The sequence below is a fragment of the Anomalospiza imberbis genome, chromosome 3 (assembly GCF_031753505.1).
Source record: "Anomalospiza imberbis isolate Cuckoo-Finch-1a 21T00152 chromosome 3, ASM3175350v1, whole genome shotgun sequence".
Classification (NCBI taxonomy): domain Eukaryota; kingdom Metazoa; phylum Chordata; class Aves; order Passeriformes; family Viduidae; genus Anomalospiza; species Anomalospiza imberbis.
The window spans coordinates 105,496,005-105,511,483 of record NC_089683.1 but is presented as its reverse complement, the minus strand read 5'-3'; the positions used below and the strand labels follow the sequence as shown (position 1 = coordinate 105,511,483).

At 52.5% G+C, this 15,479-nt stretch overlaps 2 long non-coding RNA genes across 2 annotated transcripts in view; both read left to right on the top strand.

Annotated features, from left to right (window-relative positions):
- LOC137471737 (uncharacterized) overlaps positions 1-2,711 on the top strand; it is a 47,409-nt gene extending 44,698 nt beyond the window's left edge. The window contains exon 4 of the long non-coding RNA XR_010997810.1: positions 1,540-2,711. This is a non-coding gene — a long non-coding RNA (uncharacterized lncRNA). The remainder of the gene's footprint in view (positions 1-1,539) is intronic.
- A 5,147-nt stretch (positions 2,712-7,858) lies between these two features.
- LOC137471736 (uncharacterized) lies at positions 7,859-11,786 on the top strand. The gene is made up of 2 exons (XR_010997809.1): positions 7,859-9,709; positions 10,327-11,786. It is a non-coding gene; the product is annotated as an uncharacterized lncRNA (long non-coding RNA).
- The last annotated feature ends 3,693 nt before the right edge of the window (positions 11,787-15,479 follow it).

The window sequence follows — 15,479 nt, the reverse complement described above, 5'->3', positions numbered from 1 at the left end:
ATTCTTACAAGCAAATTCAGGCTTCCACATTTGTTGTATGATTAAAATGAGGAATAGCGGTATCGAGCTGAGGGAATAGTTTTGGACAAATCCCAAGCTGGAGACCAGCACTGGGCCCCTATACCTTGAGGTATTGGGTATTTTAAATTAAGATTGCATGTGGTTTTAAAAGGCATTGTCAGAGAAAAAGCAATTTAACAAAAGGCAATGTATCTGACGGCGACTCTCCTGTCTGCCAAGTGCTCTTCTCTGCAAGTGCATTGTAGGGAAGCAGATTACATCTCCTGAATATTTTTGTCTGTTGCTCGGTTCATTTTCATAATAATAACTCGCATCCGTCTCCATCCTTTCATGTTGAAGGGTTGCAAACTATTACACAAACACACCCGCTCCTGATGCAGCCACCTCCAGGGGACAGCCAGCGGCTTTCGGCAGCGGGGAGCAGGATGTGGCCCCCCAGCGGGGGGACGCTGACCCCAGCGGCCTGTAGGGGCATGAGGGGTTCTGGGGAGCCCCTGCCTGCAGCACACCCCACCTCGTACCTCCAGCACAGACCTGTCGGTGCGTGGCTGCTGGGGAAACATGGGGCAGGTGAGTCCCGGTCCCACCTGTGCCTGGGGGGACCTGCAGAGGACACATGGAGCCCAGAGAAGCTGTGGCTGCCCCTGGATCCCTGGGAGCATTCCAGGCGAGCTTGGACAGGGCCTGGAGCAACCCGGGATAGTGGGAGGTGTCCCTGCCTATGGCAGCGGCTAGAATGAGATGGACTTGAAGGTCTTTCCAAGCCAGGCCAGTCTGGGATTATATGTCTGAAGGAAAACACCTCAAAGCCCTAGAAGCCTCAGCAAGACTACTTCTGCCCCAGCACGCGAGTGGCTGTGTCCCATTCCACACCCCCAAACAGGAGTTGGGGAGGGTTTATAACATTTACAGTGCTGTTTCCCAGCTGCTGAGATGTTCAGAGCCGAGGCTGAACATACTGGCCTTTGGGTACCTTGTCTAGAAACCCCATTTTTTCATTCCTGTAGGGCTGGCAGCTGGGCTGGCACAAGGTAAGGAGAGCAATGGTGGGGCTGAGGCCAGCAGGATTTCTCCTCAGCGTGCCGAGGAGGAGCGGTTCAGCAGGGCAGGCATGGCACGGAGAGCACCGTGTTCAGTTAGGGTCGCTCAAAGCCATGCTCCTCAGTGTCACCGGTGGCTTTTCTGTGGCAATGACCAAGCACGGCGCGTGCCGTGCCCTCCCTGCCTCCAGCCTCAGAGCGTCCCGGCTCCTCTGGCCTGGTGCTGGGGGTTGGAGACAAGTCTCAGGCCCCAGCACGGGGCAGCATTTCCCTAAGTGCTATTTGCTGAGGCAGGTGCTATTCCTTACGTTATCACCAAGACATTTAAATCTCACTGATTGGCATTGTTGTTTCAAAGACAGTGTTTTTCCTGCTGAGAAACTGCATTAGATCGGCGAAACAGAGCTCATTTCCATTCACTCAGCAGTCTCTCTAGAAATGACATGCAGTGCTTGAAACTGTTTATTTCCAAATTCAGGCCTCCTCCGCATCAGTCATCAGCTTCAATTACCAGTTTTCCGGAGCCGAGCCATCAGGCAGTCTGACACGAGGGTCCAACCTAATTCCCACCTTCTCCAAAGTCAAGAGCATAATGTGCAGATGAAAAGGTGGAAAATAGCCTGGACTTCATTAGCATGCAGAGCCCGGCTGTTCATTTGCTTGCTGCGAATGGAAGTTCTGACACTCGGCGCCTTCTGCAATATGAGAAAAGTCCTCTTCAGAGTATATGATGTCCTCACCAGCCAGCAAAGGTCATCAAAAAGGCAGGCGCTGACCTTGCTCCCTGCTCTTCATGACTAGTTTATTGATTCCAGGAACACCTCATTACATGCCGGATCAACATATTATTGCCATGTTCAGCGGCTGAATTGTTTACAAGTGTCTTTATAACCAGCAGAAAGCCTTCCGGATGATGCATGACTACACTCATTTGGATGTGACCTGCCAATTAGATGTTATCCGATCTGGTGCCGTGTGTCCTGATCCCTGACCAGGCCCGCTGCCCTGCATCAGCACGGGCCCATTTACTACTTCTTTCGAACAGCTCTTTGGCAAAGTGTCCATTAGCCTGTCAGTCTGTAAATATTTTATTTTTTTTACCTCGGCAGCGGTGGAGGCGCCACCGGCGCTCCCGCTCTGTCATTTGCTATGCATGAAGTTGATAATCAGCTGGGGGAGGCAAGGGGGTGTTTTATGGCAGCGTCTGATGGCCCACCCCATTTGCAGTCAGCATGCGTGGCCCATGCTCCCGCGCTGCGTGCCACCCCGCCACAGGGACCCGGCATATTTTATTCCGGCGCCAGCACCGCGAGACTGCTGATTTATTGGTGGGGGGAAGGCAGGAGTGATACCCCCCTGTGCTCAGCCTCCCCCTGCCCTGCCTCCAAAGGCCCCATAACTTACCACCCAGCAAATGCCTTCCCCCTTCTCCATCTTTCCGGTGCTTTGTGTTCTCCCTTGTTAATATATTGCACTGCGTTATTTATCCCGGCCCGCAGCCTGGGGTATTTACACACGCGGAGACGTGAGAACTTCAAAAATAAATCACAGAGCACGACTACTATTTTAATCTCTCATTACAGACACTTCTGTGGCTCCATAAAGAAAAGAGTAGCGCGGCAGATCGACGAGCGAGTCCGTAAAGAGAGATCTGTGCCAAAAAGCGGTGCTGGGACCATAGCTTCCAGGCACCAGAAGTCTGCATAGGCTGGGGTTTTGATTTTTCCGCCTCAGCCTTTGGTGGTGGTAGGGTGGCTGAGATGCCAAAGGAAACTCCATGCAGCTGGGATGTAGCTGATGTGGCAGTGCCAGGATGTCCATGGGGGCTGTGGCCTAGCTGGAATATGATAAAATGTTCACACACATGGCACTCTCTGCCCAGAGCTTTGCAAACATTAATCAAGTTTCCCAGTGCCCCTTGGCAAGTGTCAGTGCTGAAATTCCCTTGCTGTGGTTAAATCCAGGGACCAGGAGGGCTAAAGGGCTCCAAGGGTGAACCTACAGCCCCAAAAACGCCACATCTCCAGCATCCTGCTCTCCAGAGACAGCAGTGCATCTCCCCAATCCCAAAATCCACCGTGCCAGGCCCTGGGCTGCTGAACCACAGGAATGTGTCAGGAGGGAGGGATGCTCATGCTGGGTGACAGAAAACAGCTGAGGGTTCAATTCCCTCCTAACAACATGAAGCATTGGGAATTGGGGGCTGGAAAAGGGGGATTTGAATTCCTTAAAACAGCACAATTAGCTTCAAAAAAAAAAAACCTGGAATGTGTTCGTTTAATTAGAACTGAGGCAAAATATACACTCAGGTCAAGCCAGCCTTAGGCTCCAGAGACAGCACAGTACATTGATCTGAATTTTGGAAAGGAGGGGGGAAAGCTTCCATTTCCTAGCAAATCCCTGGCTCTGGGCAGCCCTGGAGCTGCTGGTGTTGAATATTCAGAAGGCTGATTCCCCATGGTGAGCTCAGCCAGCGCTGCAGCCAGGTAACAGCGCAGGCTGACACAGTAGGAATGGAGCCTGGGAGTTCCAAATCCCAAATGTGGGATCTCCGCCTGGGTGCAGGGATCTCCCTCCCCCAAGGGAGGTACGAGGTCTGGCCTGGGTCTGGCCTTATTTTCGCTGTGTTAAGCCTGCAGTGGTTTATCAAGCCCCAGACATCCCTCCAAATTTGGCACCTCATCCCTTTGCTTCTGTTTGTGTCCCTGTTACTGAATTTCTGTTCATGATGTAAATTCTCCTTTTAAATGGGAGGAAAAAAATCAGCTTTTTATGATAGCAGACATTGAAGTTGCATGACTATGGAAAAGTGCATTAACCTTTCCTTTAGCTTGGAGAACTTAATAATCTTTTTAAAATCAACTTTTTATTAATTTTGGAATGATGCTTAATGCCTGAGGGGAGTGAGGAGCAGCGCCATTGCCAGTGGAGCTCTTTGCCAGTCTAACTTAAGGTCAGGCTTGCGAGTGCTGCAGGAACCATGGCCCATGCAGATATGGAATCATGGAATTGTGAAGGTTGGAAAAGCCCTCTGAGATCACTGAGTACAAGCATTCCTCCAGGCTGCCAAGGCCACCACTAAATGGTGTCCCCAGGTGCCACACCCACACATCTTTTAAATTTCTCCAGGGATGGGGACTCAACCACTGCCCAGCTCCAGGGCAGGAGCAGCCAAGCACCACGTCTTCCCATACCGCCCATGGGGGTGAATTAAACTGGTGGTGCTTGGCCAGCCTGGAGCTGGACTTCTGCATCCATGGGGGTAAGGATGAAGGAACCACCTCAATTTTATTGTAAGACTGGGTTTCCCTGGGAGAAAATCAGTATGTCCTTCCTGGGATGAAATTTGGATTTAGCAGGGCAACTGTCAGCTATTCTTCCTTGGAGACTGGGGCAAGGAGACAGCCAGGAGAACCCAGCCCCTTTCCAGGGGGTTGTGTAGGGAAGGAAGCAGCTGAAGGGCTGTAAATGCTGCACCCAGCAAGAGCAGTTCATGGGGCCACAGACCTTACATGGATCCACCTGGAGCCCGGAGCTGAGGGACAGAGCCTGGCCCCACGGCACGTGCGAGCCTCTCCAGGTGGTGGGCACACACTGGGCAGGGTGGGCTCTTATTAGTTGCTATTAATAACTTATTTCACATATTGTTCTTGATGGGATTTTGTTGCAAAGGGCTGCTGATATTTTAGGGATATGCAGGGCGAATCTCTGTCCATGCAGCCAAATCCCTGGGCCGGGGCTCCAAAGCCGCCGGCACAGCCCTCGCCGAGTGTTTCCAAACTGAATAGTCATTGGTTTGGCAGATAATTCAGAAACTATTTGTATGAGCTGTTTATCAAGTTATTAACTGCACAGATGTTGTTTGGTTGAAGAGCAGCTGAACCTTCTCTCTGCCAGCCGGGGAGACAAAGGTCTGCGGGAATAATTGGAGATGTGCATGGAATATTAAATTAATTTACTGCTCTTAATTCTTATGCAAATCCTGACCTCTGATAGAGCCTATCAATTACCCTGCACACAGGGAAAAGAAAGGAGAACAGTTTCTTTCTTTTCTTTCCCCCTCTCCTTTTTTTCCTGTTGTTCTCCAGTTTGGGGTTTTGTTTCTTTGTTGTTGTTGTTGGTTTTTTTTTTCCTTTTGAAAGGGAACTTGGGAAAGGAAATATTTGTGTGAGGAAAAAAAGCCATTTATTTGTGGTGCAAAGGGCCAGGATTATTTAATTGAATGTCCCGGTTGCAGCGATGTCCCCTGGGAGACAGGGTGCAGTTTTTAACATTGTAGGGTGCTCAGGGAGGCCTGGGAATGTAGGCCAGAGCTGGTCTGGAATAGCTCCACATGCTTCCCCAGGAGGGGCCCCACTCTGCCAGCACTGTGGTGGGCTGAAGTGGGAAAGGACTGGAGGCCCGGGCTGATCCCGGCCGGGTTTTAATGGGGTTGGGGGCAGGAAGGGGCCTCTGGCTCTGCTGGAATCCAGCCGGGGTTCAGGTAGGTTATCAGGGAGGGCTTCCTGCCTCGATAGCGGGGCTGATTCTGCCAGTAATTACCAGGGAAGAAGAAAGGGAATTTGTTGTGAGATCCCAGGTAAAATGAAGCAGGATTTAATTGGTCCTCATTAAACAGAGCTGGGTTTCCAATATGGAGAAAGGCCTCGTCCGGGCAGTGTTTAATTGAGGCTGTGTGTGCGCTGCTCAGCCGGTGCTAAAAGGCAGACGCCGGGCCCCGTTCTTTCATCCCATTTTCTAATAAGGATAAATAAATAGGATGAATAATGCCATCGGTCTCTCCCTCGACCCCTGTGAGACCCCAGCAATGCAGAGCTGTTCACCCCAGAGCTGCTGCCTGGGATCCATGAATCCAACGGGAGCAGGATCCCTTGGCACGGAGCTCCCAGTGCGGCACCGATGGGCTCCGTCAGCAGAACCCCCAGGTCCAGCTACGGAGCAGTCTGGGGAATTCTTTGGTTAGTGGCTGTCAGAGGGGAGCCTGAGGACAGAATGGGGCTTAGGGGCCAGGAGAGGAAAGGAGGGAGAAAAGAATGGAAAATAAAATTATGTTTTTCCTTTCTATTTTTCCTTTTTTATTTCCGCCCCCCCCCCCCCCGGTAAATCCTGGGAAGCGCTGGGAGACTGCACTCCCCCTCCCACACCACCCACTCGGGTAATTTCATTTATCCCGCAAATCTAATTAGCAATCCATGGCTGACATTAATACAGATCTAATGAGGCCGGCGATGACCAGATTATCAGGCGAGTGCTGACAGAGCCTTAAAGGCACATCGAGCTCTGCAGTCAGTGGGACCCAGCAGGGGGAAAACTGCTTTAAAGGGGGAGAAGGAAAAAAAAAAACAAAAAAGGAGGAAAGAAAGAAAATAATAGATGAGGGAGGGGGGAAAAACATGAGGAAAAGCAGGGAGGATAGGGTTTGGCTGCTTAGCTTATTAGGAGAGCTGGAGCTATGCTGGATGCAGTTTATCCACCAGCATCAGGCCTCTGTCCCTGCTACTCCCGAAATACCGTTCTGCAGAGGAGAAAAAAGGAGGGGGGGAAATAAGGGGAAAAAAAATAAGGAGAAGCTGGAGCCCAAGGAGTCGCTGTGCAATTTATTCCAAGGGGTGGCTGTTGAGAAGGCGGCAATTTGTGGCGGCCGGGGGTTATTTAGTGCGATATGAAATCAAATGATCCTATTGCTCAAATAACAGTGTCTGGGAGGAGAAGCGAGCGCTCCAAAGGTAATTGTCTCCAGATGATATTCCTATTATCCCCCAATCCCGGCCTAAACGCTGCCAGCGCCGGACTGGAATCGATACGGGGGGAGGACCGGGGGGATTCCGGGGCCGGGGGGAGGCATCCCCGGCACTGGCTCCCCTCGGGAAGGGCGGCAGGGCTTCGGGAAGACCCTAAATTCCTGTGGTTGCTGCCTGTCCGTGCCTCGGCGGGAGCGGCAACACCGGCGGGGGAGTCGAGCCCGGAGCCCAGGTAAGGGACCTACGGGAGAACGGGGAGTGGGAACCCGCCGGGCCCTTCCGTGCCCCGGCGGGCAGCCGCTCTCCGAGCGGACCCTTCTGCATCGCTTCACCCCAGCCCAGGCTGCCGGGTCCGGTGCGACCTCCCTCGGCCTCCGTCCAGCCCCGCCGCGCTCGATCAGCCGCTGCTTGCGGTCACTGCCGCCTGCGGTCGCTCCCGTTTGCCCGGAGCCGCTGGAAGCGCAGCCAGACCAGGGGCGTTTTCACTCTGGATCCCCGGGTAGCGGATGGAGCGGCGGCCCCCGCTCTCCGCGGCTCTACCCGACGGTAAAATCGCCGGAATTCAATGGCTTGAGGGAAACGACGGGGAAAAATCCAAGTCGAGGGAAGGCGGTGAGGGGGAGACGGAAGCGAACCAGCGGCAGCTACCAGGGCGGGGGTTCCCGAGGTGGGTCCGAGCTCGCTCCGTAGCCGCTGCGGCGGCGGTGACCGAACGCTTCTGGTGCGGGCAGCCCAAGGCGAGCAGCGGTCCCGCAGCTACTCCCCAAATTCCATCGAGGCGTCCCCCGCGCTGCCCGTGGGGTGGCCGAGGTTCCGCCCGGAGCTGCGGGTACTGGGACGAGGCTTTTCCCCTTTCCGCCTTTCTTTGTTAGCCTTTCGCCCGGGAGGGCAGCGCGTCCCCGGCGCTTCGGGTATAGAGAACAAACGCGCTCCTGCAAAAGAAATAATGCGAGTATTGAGGGAGCGAGGCTCCGGGCTGGAGCGCTCAGGAGTGTCCCGGCTGGGGCAGCTCTGTGCTGCCGGTGGCCAGGGTTTGCCCTGGACCCGTAACAGCGGGAGATGGCTGTGCTGAACTAGCGGGGACGCTGCGGGGAACAGCAGGAGGAGAATGCTCGGGGTCAGGCGACTCACTCGGGCCAGGTCCTGACGAGAACAGGGCACAGGTCACCCCTCGGGCCACCAGGAGAGGCTGGTGTGGTTTGTGTGTCTGCAAACGGGCAAAGCATTTGGAACCAGAAGCCTGGAAGTGAGCCCCAGCCTTTACCCACCTGTGTGTCCACCCCGTGCTGCCTCGCAGGTACGTTAGAAACGCGTTTTTGAGCACTGTCAAAATGTGCTTTTGGAGGGTTTTTCCATCTCTGCTCAAGCCTTTTTGTCAGTTTCAGCCTCAGGTTTCTATTTCTGTTTGGCATATTCTGAATGGAGCAGGGCCCAGGGGTGCTGAGCTCCGAGCAGACACAGTTTAATTAATTGAATAGTCTCGTGCTTGTTCTCCTGCTTTTTACAAACAAATGAACAGTTGATATGTGTGGATCCTTTCATTCACCATCAGAACAATCCTCTGCACAGGATGGGGAAAATGCCTAATCAGTCACAGGAAACCAGCACAGTGGTTTGGGGTGGGAAGTGAAAAATACCATGTCCACTCAAACCTGGATTTCACAGCACTGGAGGACTGGGAGAGGCAGGGTGCAGGACTTGGCCCAGGTGAGACCTGGGCTGGCTGCACAGGCAGCGCTTCCTCAAAGGTAAGCTAGCTTCCCCAGCGCTCCCAGGTCCAGGCACTCAGCTCCAGACCTCTGGCAGAAGTGAGACTGGAACAGAGGCAGCAGCCAAGCCATGCCCAGGCAGGACTTTGGGGTCCCCTACAGCGTGAGCTCGGAGCTCCACGCTTGCTATCCTCCCGCATGGCCCTTTTGCTGATCCGCTCGCTTTTATTTCTCAGAGTCGCTGGTGACCCGCAGTGTTCCTGCTGAGACACAGATGTGGTGGGCAGTGTTTGAATGCTGGGGTGTGAGGAGGCCAGGGATCCTCCAGGGACCCCGTGTTTGCCCGTGTGTCTGTCCCAAGAGCCGTGCCCCGCTGCCTGTGCCACCAGATCCCAGTTCCTGGCCCCACAAACCACACAGCTCACCCAAGTGCCTCCTTTTGTTTCAAACTCTTGAAGCCTGGAGCACTTGTTGAACCTGACAACGAGTGCATCAAAGTGGATGACAATTAGAAAATAAATATCATTTGAGGTGTTTTTGGGCAGAATTCAGTCATACCTAGATGGGCTTGTTGCTGTTGTTATCATATTGAATATTCCTCGTAGTTGGGATACTTGTGCTCTGTGCAGCAGCGTCCCCGGCACGGCAAACATTGCATTATCTCACTGTGCAAAGGCTTCATTAATCAAACCAGACAATGGGCCAGACACATCCCTTTGAGCGTAGCGCTGGGGTCCTCTGGGCTTTTCACCTTGTCTAAACGCTTCATCCCTGTCAATGCAGGCAGCAGCTCTTCAAAACCGATGACTCTGGACTGTGGGAGTGACAGGAAAGTCTCTAATTCAGTTAAAAGAATTACCCAGTTATTTTGTATTCTCCCTTTAACTTTTCATGGCTTGTAGAAGCTAAACTTTTTCAGTCTTTCCGTCTGTACATGAGATCATTCCAGTCATTTGTCAAAACACTAATGAAAGAGCCTGATAGATCTGTGTCTTTTAGAGCAGCAGCAGCAGTAGCAAGCACTGAGATCGAGCAGGATGGAGTGGCCTGGCCAAGCCATGACCCTGCTGGCAGGAGCTGCAGAGTGGACAGCAGAGGGAATAGCTTGGTCGTGAAGATGCTGTTCTCCTGAAAGAGGATCCTGTCAAAAACATAGTTTGGTGCAGGGGATGGCACGCCGAAGGTGAGATAGGACCTTGTGTGGTGTGGTGTGGGTGCAGTGTCCCCTTTTCCTCACTGCAGCACCCCATGCTCCAGGCACAGAGCTGGCAGCAGGACAGTCAGGCACAGGAAGTCCTGAGAGCCCCGCAGGGATGGTCTCCATCCCACATCTGTGAGGAGGGGAGATCGTGGTACCTGTGGCAGGCTTTGCTTTGTGCTGGGTTCTGTCTCCCCGGGTCAGGCTGCAGCTGAGCGGGACCCTGGTCCCCCCAGCCATGGGACCCCAACAGGCACTTGTGGCACTGAGCTTGGCTATGTATTGTGAGCCATTTCTCCCACTTGCAGTCTGGTCAATGCAGGCCTGAAGGACATACTCCAAATTGAGCCAAAATACCCTCTTCTGAACAGAAATACACTAGAGCTGGTTTAGTTTGGGGAACACAAGTTGAAGGAGCTGTGGCAAAGGGTGCTCACGAGTGTGAGGTGTAGATGCTTTCAGGGAAGATGAGAGTTGAGCCCTTTGGCTGTGAGTGGTTGGGTTTGAATGCAGCCTCTGGGCTCACATCTCAGAAGGCCTGAATTCAGTTATCATTTTTCCAGGGATGGGGAAACTCAACATTGTCAATCTCCTCTTTCCTCTTCAGAGAGCAGCAGACACTTGAATGGAGACTCCTCGTGTTTACAGCCTGGTCACATGAGCGATTGAGACCCAAAATCTCCCTGACATCCTATCTGGATGCTTGGCCTTGGAACAGCCTCATTCATGCCACACCTGCTCCCTTATGCTCGCAGAGCCTTCTATTCTGCACAGGACATTGGAAAAGCACTTGAAGATGGCTGGAGAAGGAAGAGGGCTTCCTGGAAAATGGTCTCTAAACCAGGCCCTTCCCTGTGCCATGGTTTTTCTGGGACTCATAAATATTAGTGGTATGTGCTTATATCTCAATTCTCCAGGATTAATTCAAAATCCACGGACAGTGACATGCCTAGGGGCTTTTCAATTATGTCACTCGGCTTTGGCTAAGGCACTTACATTTGTAATAAACATGACGTGCTTTTAACTGCTGCAGTCTCCAGGTTTATGTGTACTCAGCCGTTGTGTTCTGCATTCCAGGTTCCTGCTAGAGGAATTCTGTCACCTTCCCCAAGGCAGCAGATCTGAGGCCAGACGTGGTGTGCACTGCATGTGCATCAGACACGAGTAATAACAAGTTTTGAGGAACTGTACCACTTAATAAAAGCATTTTACTACATTTAAATGTATTAAAATGTGAACATTAAATTCAACGTGCTAATTACCGTTCCCAGGCATTGCCACTGACAGGAAATGGATCCTCACAATTGCTCTGCTGAGATCGCTCACTGCTGTTACTGCTCTTTGGTTCCTGGTGTGTTATTAGTGCTCTGCATTTGGGACTTGAGTAATTAACAAAAAGGACTCGTACTGGGCATTATGTAAATTCTGTATGTTTTCACACAGCTACTGAGGCCTGTGTTATATGTATCATTGACAAAAAGAAAAGCAAATGCATTTGGCTCTGCCCTGGCTTGTGGGCAAGGGATCTCAGGGGTTACCTAGGCACAGAGAGGGAAAACCTCTTCCTAACACATCTCTGTATTTCTGCAAATCCCTTTCCAGGGCAATTTGTCCCCCCGCAACTTGCTGCATGTCCCATGACACCTTACCATGGACACCAACAATTCCTGCTCTGTAAGGAGTTTCCCGCTTTTCTGGGAGCGAGTGGCTTCCCATCCCTGCAGCAGGCATGTGCAGCACATGGATCCATTGCCCTGGAAAACTGGGAAAGCCTACCAGGGGTCTCTGGTAGGTGAGAGGCCTGTGGCCAAGTGCTCAGCTCCGTGAGGCAAATTCTGCACCTTCTGGGATATGGTTACATCCCAGAGGAAAGGGGGATGCTAAAGGACGTGTGGCTGCCTCCCTAAATGAAAAAGAGTGTAAAGCTGTTCAGATTAGTGCACATCAATCCCTGCTGGAATCAAGAGATGCTTTGGTTTGGCAGCACTGAGGACAAAGCCACCATTTCATTCAAAGTGTATTTAATGCGACAGAGGAGGCGGCTTCCTTTGACAGTTTTACAGCTCTTATCAGATTACGTCAAAATTAAATTAAAACAATTTAAAAGAAGTGTGAAGTACTGCAGGGAGAACACAAACAAAACACTCCTCTTTGTAGGCTTTCCGGGAAGAGACCACAGTCCTTATCAGGGATGGGAGGATGGAGATTATTCTTGAGTCAGTTATGAGCCCAGTGACTGCGATGAGCACTGAGACACAGAACAAAGTGAGAAATACACCGGGGGGACCAGGATAAGGCTCCTTATTTCCTTATTTTTTGTTAAATAAATAGCAGAATGTTGAGCCCTGCTGTGATTCAACACCCTCAAGCCCCAGCTTGAGCTCCATAGTAGAAAAAAACCTCCCAGGGTTGCCCAGGAGACAAACTCTGCAGCCCAATGGGTCAGGGACCATCAGCCCCTTTCCACCAATCCCTCAAAACTGGAGTAAGGCTTCCAGTTTTTTCAGTTTGGGAAAAAGGCTTCCAGTAGGCTCAGGATTTCAGACAGTGCTGGAAGTGCTTGGAAGTTTTGCACTGTTTTAGGTGTTCTTTTAGCAAGCACAAATATTTCCGAAAGCAGGCCCAGGTTTCACCTTTAGGCTCTTGTGAAGGCGTGAAGGAGACCTCCAAAACACATCTTTGCTTTCAGTAAACAGAAGAAGCGGGGAGAACAGTCTTCATGACAAGTGCTTTTTATGGAAATGAAGTACTAAAAAGCTCCCAAATCCTCTGCTGGGCATTCCTGGAGTGGGAAAGCTCTGACTCAAGCCAGTGTTCTCCATATTCTCCATACTTTGTTGAGCTGGGTATTTAGATGGACACGCAGGGTCTGAGCCAGGCTAATTTGGGGGCAGCTGGGTGCCACTACATCCATTCCATTTTCAATCTGTGTTTAAATCCATGAAGCTGAGCTGGAGGCTGCAGGTGTTGGAAACACCAGGAACGTTGCTGGATCACCAAATCCAGTCGAGGAACCCCAAAAAGCTCCCGATCCCCCAAGGCCAGGGCATGTCCCCAGCCGGAGCCTGCAGCTCCAGCTGAGCTTTCATGTGTCTGTTCTTGGCCAGAAGTTCTTATGAAGCGTAATTATTGTGATGATCTCACACTAATTGTACACTGATTGCCATCCTAATTATGCTTAAGCATTTCAGTGCTCTCCGCAATTTTGTCTATTGATGTGTCGCTTCTCCTTCATTTCAATTATTCCCATGGTATTCAGATTTTATTGGGGCCCTGGAATTTAAGCGCTCATTTGGCAACTTCCTTTCAAAGGGATTGAAGTTTTTATCTGGAGATGAAAGGCGGGCGTTCTGTTTTGATTCTCCAGCTGCAGATGTGAATGCAGGGCTGGAGATGGCTGTGGCTGACTGCGGCTTCTCCCATATGAATTTTGGGGAAGTGACAGCACCACAGGGACACAGTGGCACTCCAGAGGACGAGGAAATCAGGGTTTTTTTTTTTCTTTAAAACCATGGTGTACAATAAACTCGGCAAAGGCAACTGTAGTTGTTCAGCAGCTCCCAGTTATTTTTTGGATTGGTGCTTTGCAAATTCCCGCTTTTCCAGCGACATGCATCCTGCGTCGCCCCAGATGCCCTCAGCGCCAAGCCGGGTGCTCAGCTGGACGAACAGCAACACCTGCGGTAACAACGTGGTGGTGAGAGATGGGCTGACGATAAATAATTATTAAAAAAAAAAAGAAAATCTTCAAGGCCTCCAAAGCGCCTCTGGGCGGCGCACGCTGCGCCCGCCCGTCCCCATGGCAACGCGGGGCGGCACTTCCGGGGTCCCGCGCGGGGCACGGCGGGAGCCGCACATGGGCACCGGCGGAAACCGCGCGGGGCCACCGGGAGCGGGAACGGCGCCGGGATCGGGAACGGCACCGGGATCGGGGCCGCTGGGACCGCCCCCGGGCACCGGCGCCTCCGGGATGGGCGCCCCCGCGACCGCCAGCCCCGCAGCCGCCCCGCGCCAGGTGAGCCGGGTGCCCCCGCGGGGTGGTTTGGGTTCGGTTCCCACCCCGGGGAGGCGGATGCTTTTCCCCCCCTTGTTCTCGTCCATCTCCTTCTTCTTTTTGCCTTCGATATCACAGTTCTGGAGGTGCTGGGAAGTCAGTCACTAAAGATTCAGCTCCTGATCGCTGGACCACCCCGGGACGTGTAACTAGACTTTTAATCACCTCTCAGACTCTCCTGGCCGGGGTTTATTTCCTGATGCTGGTCCCTTGTCCGGCCTGCCCGTGGCAGTGCTGCGTGCCCGGGGCGCTGCAGCCTCGGGGGCGTTTGTTTCGCTGTGCCTGCCCCAGGAGACCTTCCCTGGCTATCCCTGCCTGCCTGAGGGGCTGCTGCAGGCTGGCCAGTGGGGTGCTGAGAAGCCTCGCTGGTGGGGAGGGAGTGGGCTTTGGGGAGCTGAGGAACGCAGTGTGTTCCCTGCGGGATGGGGGAGTGGGAAATGGGATCAGAGGCAACGGCTGTTCACATCCATCGGCTTCTTCATCCCTTAGGAGATCGGTCTTCTCCACTGAGGCAGAAAAATTACTTGTAGAAGTGTAAAAACGAGATCTTGAAATCTGCGTTTGCTTGGCTGTCCGTCGCATAACAGGAAATTGAAGGGATGAGATCCCAGATGGAGCGTGGCTGTTAAATTGTGCACATGACATGCAACCCTAATCCTGCTCCAGGCGCTGGCAGGATCATGTGGCTAAAACGGAGGCCTCGATCTCCCAGGCAGAGCAGCAGGAAGGGTTTTTCCTCTCTCCCTTCTCTGCAGGGAAACTGCAAGGGGGTGTCTGTGTGTCTGTGTGTGTTTAGGGAGAGCCCAAATCCATGAAAAACTGTGCCAAGACATGTTGGGATGTGTGATGTCCCCTTCGCTGCCACACCTTGCTGCCTAATGACAACCTGATGCTGTTCCTGAAGGGGCACTTGGCTTTGTGTGTGGCAGGGTTTGCAATGAGATTCTGCTGGAAGCCTCTCTTGGTCATTTTCAGTTTTTTCCTCAGGGCATGGTTGTTCATCCTCAGGTGCAATTTGGAACTATTCAATAATGGCAGCTTTACTCTGGTCCTAAAATCACCTTCCCTATGGGATGGCTTTAGGTGAGGCCTGAGTGACTTTGTGGTTTGGCATGTGTCCGTCCCATGCCTGGTGCCCTGGCACTGCTCCGGGCAGTTCTGATGGCTCCACAGGCTCTCAGCACCACCAGGATTCCTGGTGGACACTTGTTCCTGCAGCAGTGCTGCAAGTGGGGCTCACCTGCCTCTAGATGGACATGGCTTGGATGCCAGGAGGGAAATACAAGCTTGGTCTCAAGTTCTTTTCCTAAATAAAATACTTGGCTGGCATGTGGGGTCTGTTAGCTGGGGGGGGTTTTGGAAGTGTATTCTAATCCATCCCTGTGGCAGGTTCAGGGGAGCTGTCCTGAGAACATCTCCAGCCAAGCGTTTCTTGCATGGAAGGGCATCTGCTGTGGGATTGTGGGGCAAGAAGGGGAGGGATGGGCTTGGGAACTGCCTATTGTGGGGTTCAGAGGCCTTCTTGGGCCGTCTGGGATCTCTGGCTGTTTTGGTGGGTCCCATGTGAATGTTCAAGCATCTCTTCCTGTGCCAGCAACCCTGTTCCAGTGAGGAACAGAGAGAGGGGTGAAAGTTTGGAGTTGTTCAGAGCTGGGTTGGCAGATGAGTCTGTAACTCCCAGCAAATCTGACCTCTCTGCTCAGCAAGGGCCGTGTT